Below are 15,130 nucleotides of genomic sequence, written 5' to 3'. Positions count from 1 at the left end.
GCCCGTCGACCTGGGACCGGACCGCAGCGACGCACGGATGCACGCCAAGACCGTAGGATCCTACGCAGTGCCGTAGGGAAACCGCACCGCCACTTCGCAGCAAATTAGGGACACTGTTGCTCCTGGGGTATCGGCGAGGACCATTCGCAACCGTCTCCATGAAGCTGGGCTACGGTCCCGCACACCGTTAGGCCGTCTTCCGCTCACGCCCCAACATCGTGCAGCCCGCCTCCAGTGGTGTCGCGACAGGCGTGAATGGAGGCACGAATGGAGACGTGTCGTCTTCAGCGATGAGAGTCGCTTCTGCCTTGGTGCCAATGATGGTCGTATGCGTGTTTGGCGCCGTGCAGGTGAGCGCCACAATAAGGACTGCATACGACCGAGGCACACAGGGCCAACACCCGGCATCATACTGTGGGGAGCGATCTCCTACACTGGCCGTACACCTCTGGTGATCGTCGAGGAGACACTGAATAGTGCACGGTACATCCAAACCGTCATCGAACCCATCGTTCTACCATTCCTAGACCGGCAACGGAACTTGCTGTTCCAACAGGACAATGCACGTCCGCATGTATCCCGTGCCACCCAACGTGCTCTAGAAGATGTAAGTCAACTACCCTGGCCAGTAAGATCTCCGGATCTGTCCCCCATTGAGCATGTTTGGGACTGGATGAAGCGTCGTCTCACGCGGTCTGCACGTCCAGCACGAACGCTGGTCCAACTGAGGCGCCAGGTGGGAATGGTATGGCAAGCCGTTCGACAGGACTACATCCAGTATCTCTACGATCGTCTCCATGGGAGAATAGCAGCCTGCATTGCTGCGAAAGGTGGATATACACTGTACTAGTGCCGACATGGTGCATGCTCTGTTGCCTGTGTCTATGTGCCTGTGATTCTGTCAGTGTGATCATGTTATGTATCTGACCCCAGGAATGTGTCAATAAAGTTTCCCCTTCCTGGGACAATGAATTCACGGTGTTCTTATTTCAATTTCCAGGAGTGTATATAGAAAAATCCACGCAGAAAAAATTCGTAATTTCATGGTCGGTGAGGGTAGTCTTGAAGTTGTACAATTGAGATAAAACTCTGCATACATCGTGCCTTTAATTATTGGAACAAAATAGTATGTTGGAGCTGAATTTTTAGAAATTCGAAACGTCAGGAATTTTCTGAGGTGAAATTGCTTCCGAAACACCCACGTAATCATTAAAATGCACATCGGCAGCTGGAAAACTGTTAATAATTTTTGACAACTCTGTTAACACAACTGATAAGCAACACATTGTAAATGAGTATATTGCTCTGGGTACAATTTTTTTTCTTTCCATTTTACACCTGTCATCCAGGACAACCAAATGAATTTGCTTCTAAATAAATAATTTACTTTTTTTAGCTACACGAGAGAAGAAATTCTTTGTTTATTGGTTATTCGCGTGAGTGTTTACTTTATTGACTTTCGGTGTCGGTGATATTCTGTGCCCAAACAGAACAGTCTCTCCCGCCTCGTGGCATGTTAAGAGAGTGCCCCCCCCCCCCCCCCCCTCTCGTCCGCGCACCACAAGGTTCGCTGGGCATCCTGGCTTCGCTGGTTCTGATAAGACGGCGAGACGCCTCGCACCATTTCATGCAAGTACACACTCAAATTATTATTGACGTTCTTGAGCGACCAAGTGGCTCGAACTAAATAGCTTATCTGCAAATTACAAATAAACTCGAAGCAGTATATGGACGAATATCTAGATGGGAGTAATACGAGGGTTGGAACTTTAATAGTGGCAACTATTTAGTTACAGCTCGAAAAAAATTGATACGTCTTTCAAAGTTTTACTGACCTTCAAAGTAGAAGTCGTATGATACTCTTAGCAGTGCCAGTTGTGTTGACAGTTTGAGCGGCGAGGTCTATTCAAAAATGGTTCAAATGGCTCTGAGCACAATGGGACTTAACATCTGAGGTCATCAGTCCCCTAGAACTCAGAACTACTTGAACCTAACTAACCTAAGGACATCACACACATCCATGTCCGAGGCAGGATTCGAACCTGCGACCGTAGCGGTCGCGCGGTTCCAGATTGAAGCGCCTCGAACCTCTCGGCCACCCCGGCCGGCGACGCGGTCTATTACCTGGCGAATTTGTAGCAGTTCTGAAGCGAATGCCGTGAAATCTTTCCTTCAGTTTAGAAATCGAGCTGAACTCACGAGGGCTTAAGTCAGGGGAGTGCACTTGGTGGTATAGCACTTAGCAGTCCTATCAGTCTAATGTGTGCGAAATCTTATGGGACTTAACTGCTAAGGTCATCTGTCCCTAAGCTTACACACTTCTTAACCTAAATTATCCTAAGGACACACACACCCATGCCCGAGGGAGGACTCGAACCTCCGCCGGGATCAGCCGCACAGTCCATGACTGCAGCGCCTCAGACCGCTCGGCTAATCTCGCGCGGCCCCATCAGTCTAACAAATCAGTAACAGCTTGCATTGTACGTCCTTGAGCCCTGTCCTGCAAAATGATGGTCGGGTCCTGTAGAAAGTGTCATCACTTCTGTATCTATGCTGTTCATTTTTGGAACGCAACCTACAACACGGTTAGAGACAGAAGTGATGACACTTTGCGCACGACATGACCATCATTTTGCAGGACAATGCACAAGCGTGTTCTCCTACTTTCTGGTGCTTCGCTAGGATTGCAGTTGGTTTTGCGAGTCCTCGTACGGAATTCAAACTTCTTTTAATACACAACTAGAGCAGGCATTATCTTCCGGGGACTAGCCACTGTTTTAAGTCTGTCGGACAGCCACAAGTCGCAATCAATATTTTTTATTGGCTGCTCAACTTCACCTGTATCTACATCATATTCTGCAAGGCACCTAATGAAGTGCCGCGGAGGGTACTTTTCGCACCACTATCTGATCCCTCCAAAGCTGTTTCACTCGCGAATAGTGCGTGGGATGAATGATAGTCGCTGAGCCCCTGTATTGGCTCTACTTTTTCGAAATTTCTCCTTGTGGTCAATACGCGAGACGTATGCGTGGGGAAGTATTATGTTGTCCGATTCCTCCTGAAAATTGCTGCCCCGAAGTTTCAATAGTAAATCTCCCCATGATGCACGACGCCTCTCTTGTAACGTCTGCCAGTGGAGTTTGTTTAGCATCTCCGTAACGCTCTCTCGCCAGCTAAACGATCCCGTGACGAAACGCGCCGCTCTTCGTTGCATCTTCTCTCCCTCCTCTTTCAGTCCTGCCTGACAGGAATCCCTGATCGATGAACAATACTCAAGAATTGGACAAACAAGCGCCTTATAAGCCATTTCTTTCATGGGTGAGTTACATTTCCTTAAGATTCTTCCGATGAATCTCTTGTGAGTGCTTTTCCCACGATCTGTTTCATATGGTCATTCCACTTAAGGTCACTACGGACAGTTACACCTAGATATTTTACGGCAGACGCTGTCTCCATCTGCTTGTCATCAATAGTACAGCTGTACAATAGTGGATTTCTTTTCCTACGTATGCGCGATATGTTACATTTATTTACATTCTGGGTCAACTGCCGGAGTCTGCACCATTCATCAATTCTCTGCGAGTCGTTCTGCAAATTCTTGCTATCTTCTGGCGTTGCTACATTGGTATAAACAACTGCATTATCTACGGATAGCCTTAAAGAGCACCCTACGCTTTCTACTAGACCATTTATGTATATTTTAAACAGCAACGGTCCTACCACACTTTCTTTGTGGTACTCCGGATAACATCTTTACATTTGTTGATTTAGTTCCATTAAGAGCGACCTGTTGAGTTACATCTGCAAGGAAGACTTGAATCCAATTGCATGTCTGCTCAGATACTCCATGAACTCGTATTTTTTTTTTTTTTTTCGTTAAACGGCAATGACGCCTTACTGAAATCAAGGAACACGGCATCAACCTGAGCGCCGTTGTCCACTGCGCTGTGGATCTCATGGAGGAACAGAGCGAGCTGAGTTTCGCAGGATCTCTGTTTGCGGAATTCATGCTGATTTTTATCTAGAGGAGATGTTCACTTTCCAAAAACGCTATAATTGTTGAGAATAAACCATGTTCCGTAATTGTACAACAGATTGACGTCAACGATATATGTCTATAATTGTGTGGATCTGTCGTACGCCCTTTGTTAAAAACTTGGATGACCTGCGATTTTTCCATTCGTTACGTACATTGCGTTGCTCAAGCGATTTACGATAAATTACTGCTAGAAGGCGAGCAACTTCTTTCGCATAATCATAGAATCTTATAGGTACCTCATCTGGTCCTGAAGCATTACACTACTAACCGATTGTAACTGCTTTTCAATTCCGCGATCGGTTAGCTCAGTATCTGCCATTCGGACGTTCGTACGACGATTGAAAGGAGGGACAGTGTTATGATCTTCCGCTGCGAAACAACTTCGGGAGACCGAATTCAGAATTTCGGCTTTCTCTCTGTCATCTCTCGTTTCGGTGTCGGTGTGGTCGCTAAGAGAATGACTAGATGATTTTGACCAATTTACTTATTTTACATACCAACAAAATCTCTTAGGATTTTTACTCAGGTCGGTTGACAAGGTCTTCCTTTCAAAGCCATTGAACTTAAAAAGAGCATTGTCGGAAACTGTGGAAACTGTAGTCCAAAGTACTTGGTCATTACACCTCCGACGTAACTACATCGAATTCTAAATTTCACAGATTATGACGATGCTCTTGTCAAACTGAGCGAAAGCTGTCGGTAAAAAATACTGACTGCGGCTTCTAGCTCTCCTACAGCCTTAACATCAGTTTAGTAGACTGCCGCGCGGGTTAGTCGCGTGGTCTTGGGCATCATATCACGATTCGCGGGGCTCTCCCAGTCGGAGGTTCGAATCCTCCCTTGGGCATGGCTCTGAGCATTATGGGACTTAACATCTGAGGTCATCAGTCCCCTAGAAATTAGAACTACTTAAACCTAACTAACAGAAGGACATCACACACATCCATGCCCGAGGCAGGATTCGAACGTGCGACAGTAGCGGTCGCGCGGTTCCAGAATGAAGCGCCTAGAACCGCTCGGCCACAACCGCCGGCCCCTTGGGCATGGGTGTGTTAAAGTAGTGTGTAAGCCTAGGGACCGATGACCTCAGCAGTTTGGTCCCGTACTCCTCACCACAAATATCCATTTTGTTTTAGTAGGTTCCAAACTAGCTACACCTTTATATTTTTGAAGATTAGGTGCTGTTTCTGCTTGTCAACGCCCTCTGCCTGCGTCGCTTCTACGCATTGCCTGTGCCTATCGTGTATATCCACTATGCTTGCCCAGGTATCAAAATTTACACACATCTGCAACGTCGACGCTTTCTGCTCATTTTCACGCGAATCTTAACCTACAGCTGTCACAAGTCCCATTACATTTAGCACAAAACAAAAGATCCTGTTCACTCTCTGATTCCACTGTTCTACCCTCAGTTACTCGTACTGTGCTGGTTTTCTGTACCTCACAATCAACAGCATTCCTTCACATACACTATATGACCAAATGTATCCGGACACCCCCAATGACATACCTCTTTCATATTAGGTACAGAGTGCTGCCACCTACTGCCAGGTACTCCACATCAGCGACCTCAGTAGTCAATAGACATCTTGAGAGAGCAGAATGGGGCGCTCCGCGGAACTCAGAGACTTTGCACGTGGTCAGGTGATTGGGTGTCACTTCTGTCATACGTCTGTACGTAAGATTTCCTCACTCCTGAGCATCACTAGGTCCACTGTCTCCGATGTGATAGTGAAGTGGAAACGTGAAGGGACACGTACACCACAAAAGCATACAGGCCGATCTCGTCTGTTGACTGACAGAGACCGCTGACAGTTGAAGTGGGTCGTAATGTGCAATAGGCAGACATCTATCCAGACCCTCAGACACGAGTTCCAAACTGCATTAGGATCCACTGCAAGTACTACGACAGGCGGGAGGTGAGAAAGCGTGGATTTCACGGTCGAGCAGCTGTTCGTAAGTCACACACCGCGCCTCGCTCGGTGTAAGGAGCGTAAACATTGGACGATTGAACAGTGGAAAAACGTTGTGAAGAGTGGCGAATCACGGTACACGAGGTGACGATCCGATGGCAGGGTGGGGGTACAGCGAATGCCTGGCGAACGTCATCTGCCAACGTGTGTAGTGCCAACAGTAACATTCGGATACGGTGTTGTAACGGTGGGCCGCTTTTTTTTTTTTTTTTTTTTTTTTTCATGGAGCAAGCTAGCAAATCCCTGTTGTTTTGCGTGGCACTCAGATGGTTCAAATGGCTCTGAGCACGATGGGACTTAACATCTGAGGTCATCAGTCCCCTAGAACGTAGAACTAACTAACATCACACACATCCATGCCCGAGGCAGGATTCGAACCTGCCAGACTGTAGCGGTCGCGCGGTTCCGGACTGAAGCGCCTAGAACCGCTCGGTCACAGCGGCCGGCTTGCGTGGCACTATCACACCTGAGGCCTACATTGATATTTTAAGCACCTTCTTGCTTACCACTCTTCAAGAGCAATTCGGGGATGGCGACTGCACCTTTCAACTCGATCGAGCACCTGTTCATAATACAGGGCCTGCGGCGGAGAGGTCACACGACAATATCATCCCTGTAATGGACTGGCCTGCACAGAGTGTACAGAACACCTTTGGGATGTTTTGGAACGCCGACTTCGTGCCAGGCCTCACCGACTGACATCGATACCTCTCGTCAGTGCAGCACACCATGAAGAATGGGCTGCCATTCCCCAAGGAACCTTCCAGCACCTGACTGAACGTATGCCTGTTGGAGTGGAAGCTGTCGTCAAGGCTAAGGGTGGGCCAACACCATACTGAATTCCAGTATTACCGATGGAGGGCGCCACGAACTCGTAAGTCATATTCAGCCAGGTGTCCGGTTACTTCTGATCACATAGTTTATGCCAAATGCAACTGGAGATTGAGCAACTTACAGAGGCGCAATAAACGCCGAAATACTCCCTAGTTTGAGTTTGTAAAGTACTTCTCCACTCAGTGTATACAATACACTAATATTCCGCAGCGTTTTCACATGCCAGCCGCTTGGCGGCGCTGTACTAGCGAAGTTCCGTGACCTACTATCTTGGAGACTGTTTTCCCTCTGTGTCCCTGTGGGCAGAATGTCAGACGTGCCGACTCAGAGGAGGAGAGTCACCACAGGACATTTTAATTTCCAGTGTCTATACTTTTAGAAATACACTCCTGGATTGTGAAATAAGAACACCGTGAATTCATGGTCCCAGGAAGGGGAAACTTTATTGACACGTTCCTGGGGTCAGATACATCACATGATCACACTGACAGAACCACAGGCACATAGACACAGGCAACAGAGCATGCACAATGTCGGCGCTAGTACAGTGTATATCCACCTTTCGCAGCAATGCAGGCTGCTATTCTCCCATGGAGACGATCGTAGAGATGCTGGATGTAGTCCTGTGGAACGGCTTGCCATGCCATTTCCACCTGGCGCCTCAGTTGGACCATCGTTCGTGCTGGACGTGCAGACCGCGTGAGACGACGCTTCATCCAGTCCCAAACATGCTCAATGGGGGACAGATCCGGAGATCTTGCTGGCCAGGGTAGTTGACTTACACCTTCTAGAGCACGTTGGGTGGCACGGGATACATGCGGACGTGCATTGTCCTGTTGGAACAGCAAGTTCCCTTGCCGGTCTAGGAATGGTAGAACGATGGGTTCGATGACGGTTTGGATGTACCGTGCACTATTCAGTGTCCCCTCGACGATCACCAGAGGTGTACGGCCAGTGTAGGAGATCGCTCCCCACACCATGATGCTGGGTGTTGGCCCTGTGTGCCTCGGTCGTATGCAGTCCTGATTGTGGCGCTCACCTGCACGGCGCCAAACACGCATACGACCATCATTGGCACCAAGGCAGAAGCGACTCTCATCGCTGAAGACGACACGTCTCCATTCGTCCCTCCATTCACGTCTGTCGGGACACCACTGGAGGCGGGCTGCACGATGTTGGGGCGTGAGCGGAAGACGGCCTAACGGTGTGCGGGACCGTAGCCCAGCTTCATGGAGACGGTTGCGAATGGTCCTCGCCGATACCCCAGGAGCAACAGTGTCCGTAATTTGCTGGGAATTGGTGGTGCGGTCCCCTACGGCACTGCGTAGGATCCTACGGTCTTGGCGTGCATCCGTGCGTCGCTGCGGTCCGGTCCCAGGTCGACGGGCACGTGCACCTTCCGCCGACCACTGGCGACAACATCGATGTACTGTGGCGACCTCACGCCCCACGTGTTGAGCAATTCGGCGGTACGTCCACCCGGCCTCCCGCATGCCCACTATACGCCCTCGCTCAAAGTCCGTCAACTGCACATACGGTTCACGCCATTCGATGGCCAACACCGCGGTTCCTGGTGTGTCCGCTGTGCCGTACGTGTGATCATTGCTTGTACAGCCCTCTCGCAGTGTCCGGAGCAAGTATGGTGTGTCTGACACACCGGTGTCAATGTGTTCTTTTTTCCATTTCCAGGAGTGTACATTCGTAAAACTTTGTCAGCATGGCCAGGAATGATTCAGGATTCACACTCATAGCAGTGGAAGATCAAAAACACAACAAAATATTTTTTTTACCTGTGAAGTTTAATCATTTTTCACTTATATACTATTGGCTGCATTTGTTGTATAGGTACAGTTTTCTTCATAAGTAAGAGATTCTTCAACGAATTTTGCACAGCATACAAATCGTACTTACAGGTGTATCGAACTCTACAATTTATTTAATTTATGAAAAAATGAATGAACTGTTACATTTTAAATTTGATGTTTAGAAAAAAACTGAATATTTATAGAATGAGATTTTCACTCTGCTGCGGAGTGTGCGCTGATATGAAACTTCCTGGCAGATTAAAACATTGTGCCAGACCGAGACTCGAACTTGGTCGGGTACACAGTTTTAATCTGCCAGGAAGTTTCATATCAGCGCACACTCCGCTGCAGAGTGAAAATCTCACTCTGGAAACATCACCCAGGCTGTGGCTAAGCCATGTCTCCGCAATACCCTTTCTTTCAGGAGTGCTAGTTCTGCAAGGTTCGCAGGAGAGCTTCTGTGGAGTTTGGAAGGTAGGAGACGAGGTACTGGCAGAAGTAAAGCTGTGAGTACCGGGCGTGAGTCGTGCTTCGGTAGCTCAGGTGGTAGAGCACTTGCCCGCGAAAGACAAAGGTCCCGAGTTCGAGTCTCGGTCGCTCACACCGTTTTAATCTGCCAGGAAGTTTCATATCAGCGCACACTCCGCTGCAGAGTGAAAATCTCACTCTGGAAACATCCCCCAGGCTGTGGCTAAGCCATGTCTCCGCAATACCCTTTCTTTCAGGAGTGCTAGTTCTGCAAGGTTCGCAGGAGAGCTTCTGTGGAGTTTGGAAGGGAGGAGACGAGGTACTGGCAGAAGTAAAGCTGTGAGTACCGGGCGTGAGTCGTGCTTCGGTGGCTCAGATGGTACAGCACTTGCCCGCGAAAGACAAAGGTCCCGAGTTCGAGTCTCGATCGGGCACACAGTTTTAATCTGCCAGGAAGTTTCATATCAGCGCACACTCTGCTGCAGAGTGAAAATCTCACTCTGGAAACATCCCCCAGGCTGTGGCTAAGCCATGTCTCCGCAATACCCTTTCTTTCAGGAGTGCTAGTTCTGCAAGGTTCGCAGGAGAGCTTCTGTGGAGTTTGGAAGGTAGGAGACGAGGTACTGGCAGAAGTAAAGCTGTGAGTAGCGGGCGTGAGTCGTGCTTCGGTAGCTCAGGTGGTAGAGCACTTGCCCGCGAAAGGCATAGGTCCCGAGTTCGAGTCTCGGTCGCTCACACCGTTTTAATCTGCCAGGAAGTTTCATATCAGCGCACACTCCGCTGCAGAGTGAAAATCTCACTCTGGAAACATCCCCCAGGCTGTGGCTAAGCCATGTCTCCGCAATACCCTTTCTTTCAGGAGTGCTAGTTCTGCAAGGTTCGCAGGAGAGCTTCTGTGGAGTTTGGAAGGTAGGAGACGAGGTACTGGCAGAAGTAAAGCTGTGAGTACCGGGCGTGAGTCGTGCTTCGGTAGCTCAGTTGGTAGAGCACTTGCCCGCGAAAGACAAAGGTCCCGAGTTCGAGTCTCGGTCGGGCACACAGCTTTAATCTGCCAGGAAGTTTCATATCAGCGCACACTCAGCTGCAGAGTGAAAATCTCACTCTGGAAACATCCCCCAGGCTGTGGCTAAGCCATGTCTCCGCAATACCCTTTCTTTCAGGAGTGCTAGTTCTGCAAGGTTCGCAGGAGAGCTTCTGTGGAGTTTGGAAGGTAGGAGACGAGGTACTGGCAGAAGTAAAGCTGTGAGTACCGGGCGTGAGTCGTGCTTCGGTGGCTCAGATGGTACAGCACTTGCCCGCGAAAGACAAAGGTCCCGAGTTCGAGTCTCGGTCGGGCACACAGCTTTAATCTGCCAGGAAGTTTCATATCAGCGCACACTCAGCTGCAGAGTGAAAATCTCACTCTGGAAACATCCCCCAGGCTGTGGCTAAGCCATGTCTCCGCAATACCCTTTCTTTCAGGAGTGCTAGTTCTGCAAGGTTCGCAGGAGAGCTTCTGTGGAGTTTGGAAGGTAGGAGACGGATACTGGCAGAAGTAAAGCTGTGGGTAGCGGGCGTGAGTCGTGCTTCGGTAGCTCAGGTGGTAGAGCACTTGCCCGCGAAAGGCATAGGTCCCGAGTTCGAGTCTCGGTCGCTCACACCGTTTTAATCTGCCAGGAAGTTTCATATCAGCGCAGACTCCGCTGCAGAGTGAAAATCTCACTCTGGAAACATCCCCCAGGCTGTGGCTAAGCCATGTCTCCGCAATACCCTTTCTTTCAGGAGTGCTAGTTCTGCAAGGTTCGCAGGAGAGCTTCTGTGGAGTTTGGAAGGTAGGAGACGAGGTACTGGCAGAAGTAAAGCTGTGAGTACCGGGCGTGAGTCGTGCTTCGGTGGCTCAGATGGTACAGCACTTGCCCGCGAAAGACAAAGGTCCCGAGTTCGAGTCTCGGTCGGGCACACAGCTTTAATCTGCCAGGAAGTTTCATTTCAGCGCACACTCAGCTGCAGAGTGAAAATCTCACTCTGGAAACATCCCCCAGGCTGTGGCTAAGCCATGTCTCCGCAATACCCTTTCTTTCAGGAGTGCTAGTTCTGCAAGGTTCGCAGGAGAGCTTTTGTAAAGTTTGGAAGGTAGGAGACGGATACTGGCAGAAGTAAAGCTGTGAGTAGCGGGCGTGAGTTGTGCTTCGGTAGCTCAGGTGGTAGAGCACTTGCCCGCGAAAGGCATAGGTCCCGAGTTCGAGTCTCGGTCCGGCACACACTTTTAATCTGCCAGGAAGTTGAATATTTATAGTTAATTATCTCAATTTTTACCACAGTTTTTGGTAGAATGGAATACTGTAGTTTCATACACCTGTAAGTATGGTTTTTGTGCTGTGCAAAATTCATCGAAGAATCTCACTTATTTATGGATAAAAGTGTAACTATAGCAACAAATGGAGCCAATAGTAAGTGAAAAATGATGAAATTTCACACGTAGAAAAGTATTTTATTATATTTTTCAACTCCGGCTGGTGTGAATGTGAAGCATGAATCCTTCCTGGTCATGCCAACAAAGTTTTATGGATTTATTTGGAAAAGTATAGACTGTGGAAATTAAAATGTCCTGTGGTACACCCTCCCCGCCATCCCCCCCCCCCCCCCTCCCCGCTCCGAGTCGGCTATTTTAACGTCCTGTTCCCCTTAAGTGTTCGTTCCGCTGCTTTTCGTCAGAGGTTAATCTCTATGGGCATAGCACCCACAAGCGTGCGTGAATAATATTTACATACATTCAAATTTACACATTTTACAAAAAGTTCCTAATATTAATTGCAGAAGAAGAAAGAACAAATGAAATGAGCGCGCCATGATAATTCCGCCGCACCTATTCAGAGCTGTATGTGGGCAGGAGGTGCGAGGAAACAGTTCAGTGTGCAATACAAGAAGCTGTGGGGAAGGCGGGAGGCCGGCCGGAGTGGCCGAGCGGTTCTAGGTGATACAGTCTGGAACCGCGCGACCGCTACGGCCGCAGGCTCGAATCCTGCCTCGGGCACGGATGTGTGTGATGTCCTTAAGTTAAAGTAGTTCTAAGTTCTAGGGGACTCATGACCTCAGACGTTAAGTTCCATAGTGCTCAGAGCCATTTGAACCATTTTTTGAAAACCAAATTAACCGAGCGAGGTGGCGCAGTGGTTAGCACACTGGACTCGATTTCGGGAGGACGACGGTTCAATCCCGCGTCCGGCCATCCTGATTTAGGTTTTCCGGGATTTCCCTAAATCGTTTCAGGCAAATGCCGGGATGGTTCCTTTGAAAGGGCACGGCCGATTTCCTACCCAATCCTTCCCTAACCCGGGCTTGCGCCCCGTCTCTAATGAGCTCGTTGTCGACGGGACATTAAACACTAACCACCACCACCACCATTTCTTGAAGGCGGGAGCAGCGGCGATGTGGCGGTGTCGACGTCATCATCAGCGACGCCACCGGCTCAGAAGTCTCGTTTCTGCCCCCTGCTCGCCTGATCTCGTCCTTCGTTGGGTTCCCCTACATTCTTTACCTCTCACTAAACGTTACGCTGTTTATCGTCCAAGATGTGGACAGATATCTTCTGCGGCCAATCGAATGTTGTTTGTTTGCGCTCGCTACATAATTCCCGTGGGAAGTTGTGTGGCTCCACTGAAGGCTTCTATCTCGTCAAGTGCACGATGACTGCGCACGTCAGCAGTTGATAGAGCCTCTTCACCTTCCGCGACTGTTTCGTGCCGTCGGCAGACACGAGAAATTAACAGCTGTGCGGTAACGTTAAATGCGAACATTTAGGCTTGTCCACTGAAACTACACCGTACAGGTACATTAATGCGGTCACCTGTGAGAAGCCTGAATAACCATAATTTGCAGCGCAGGCCGCTGTAAGACATCCCGGAAGAAAGACAATCAGGTTGCAAAAGGTACTGCCAGGGGTGTGTAGCCTCGACGAATCCAGAGCCGTGGGCAGCTGCGCTAGGTTTAGATAGGATTCGTCTCGAGAAGACCCCGATCGAGTGGGTTTGAGTCCTGGTAATTTGCTGCCCAAGGCAGTACGGTAAACTCACTCTGGTGCTATCTGTACAATGCAGTACACTGCGACCTATATGACATGTTGCGTAATCCTGCTGGTAGATGCAAAACCTAACTCCGCGTGTGGCTAGAGATGGTCCACAAGGATAGATGCATACTTGTGCTGATCCTTTGTAGCTTCCAGAATGCCGTCATCACCAACAGAATGCCACGAAAACATTCTCAGCACTAAGGCCCTCCTTCTCCGGCCGGGCCCCTTTTGACACTTGTTGCAAGCTGTCGGCTTTCAGACATTACGACTCGATGGCGCATGAAACGTAATTCATCTGAAAAGTCCACCTGTATCCATTTAGTTCACATGTAGTTGCGGTGCTGGTGTGCAAATTTCCGTCTTCGTCGTCTAGTTTCGCTTCCTCAAGTTTATTGCAATAATGTAGTAATTCTCTCTTGAATGAATGTGTACTGTACTGGACGACTGTGCAGGGGAAAAAATGAAAGAGAAACAAAAATATTATGAAAGTTTGTCAGGTTAACTGCAGGACGTTTCTTGAAACTTCCTGGCAGATTAAAACTGTGTGCCGGATCGAGACTCGAACTCAGGACTTTTGCCTTCCGCGGGCAAGCGCTCTACCAAATGAGCTACCCAAGCACGACTCACGCCCGGTACTCACAGCTTTACTTCTGCCAGTACCTCGTCTCCTACCTTCCAAACTTTACAGAAGCTCTCCTGCGAACCTTGCAGAACCAGCACTCTTGGAAGAAAGGATACTGCGGAGACATGGCCATCAGCGCACTCCGCTGTAGAGTGAAAATTTCATTCCAGAAATATCCCCCAGGCTGTGGCTAAGCCATGTCTCCGCAATATCCTTTCTTCCAGGAGTGGTAGTTCTGCAAGTTTCGCAGGAGAGCTTCTGTAAAGTTTGGAAGGTAGGAGACGAGGTACTGGCGGAAGTAAAATTGTGAGGACGGGTCGTGAGTCGTGCTTGGGTAGCTCAGTTGGTGCCAGCACGGAAGCTCAGCGTGTTCGGTCAGAGGATTATCTGCCCTCTGTAACAAAAAACTGAGTCAAGGGCTCAACACTGGCCTTGAACGGGTGTCATGGGACATCCTCACCGAACAAATGCAACGAAAAAAAAAAAATGTTGATAGAGTACTTGCCCGCGAAAGGCAAAGGTCCCAAGTTCGAGTCTCGGTCCGGCAAACAGTTTTAATCTGCCAGGAAGTTTCAAAATCAGCGCACACTCCGCTGCATAGAGAAAATTTCATTCAGGTCTTTTCTTAACAAAGATCATGAAGCAGAAGCATCCGAATCCCGCTCCAGCTACTGCCGGGTCTGGGTGCTGACGAGTCCTCTCCATTTGGCTCCGTCTACCCACCACTTTTCTTCCTCCACTTGCTGCCAGGTCACACCCCTCCTTTCCTCAGATATTCTCACTCCCATTTTCCACCGTGTTCTTGGGCGCCCTCTAGGTCTTTTCCCATCCATCTAGCTCTTCCATAATTTTGGGAAGTCTCTGCTTCTGCCTTTTAACATGCCCATACCATCGTAATCTCTTACTTTCAATTTCTTCTCTCATACTTTTTTGTTTGAGGTCCTTTCTAATCCCTACATTCCTTACTCTGTCCATTCTTGTTTTTCCCTTAACTGCTCTGAGAAATTTCATTTCCCCTGCTTGCAGTCTGCTCCAGTCCCTTTCTGTCATTGTCCATGTTTCTCCACCATAGGTGACAATAGGAAAGTAATAATTCTTATACATAAGGAGTTTTGCTTATTCTGAAACTTCCTTATTCCAAATCAGGTGTTTTATTGTTTGGTAGAAATTGCCTCCCTTCTGTAACCTCCTATTCATTTCGTTAATTATTCTTCCATCCCTAAATATTTCACTCCCTAAATAAGTGACTTCCTACTACTTTCAGGGGTTCTCCATTCAAGGTAATATTTCTGTTGATCCCTTTCTCTCATACAAATACCATTACTTTACTCTTATCTTTAT

This window comes from Schistocerca gregaria, chromosome 10, assembly GCF_023897955.1.
Source record: "Schistocerca gregaria isolate iqSchGreg1 chromosome 10, iqSchGreg1.2, whole genome shotgun sequence".
Taxonomy (NCBI): Eukaryota; Metazoa; Arthropoda; class Insecta; order Orthoptera; family Acrididae; genus Schistocerca; species Schistocerca gregaria.
This window is presented reverse-complemented; position numbering follows the sequence as displayed.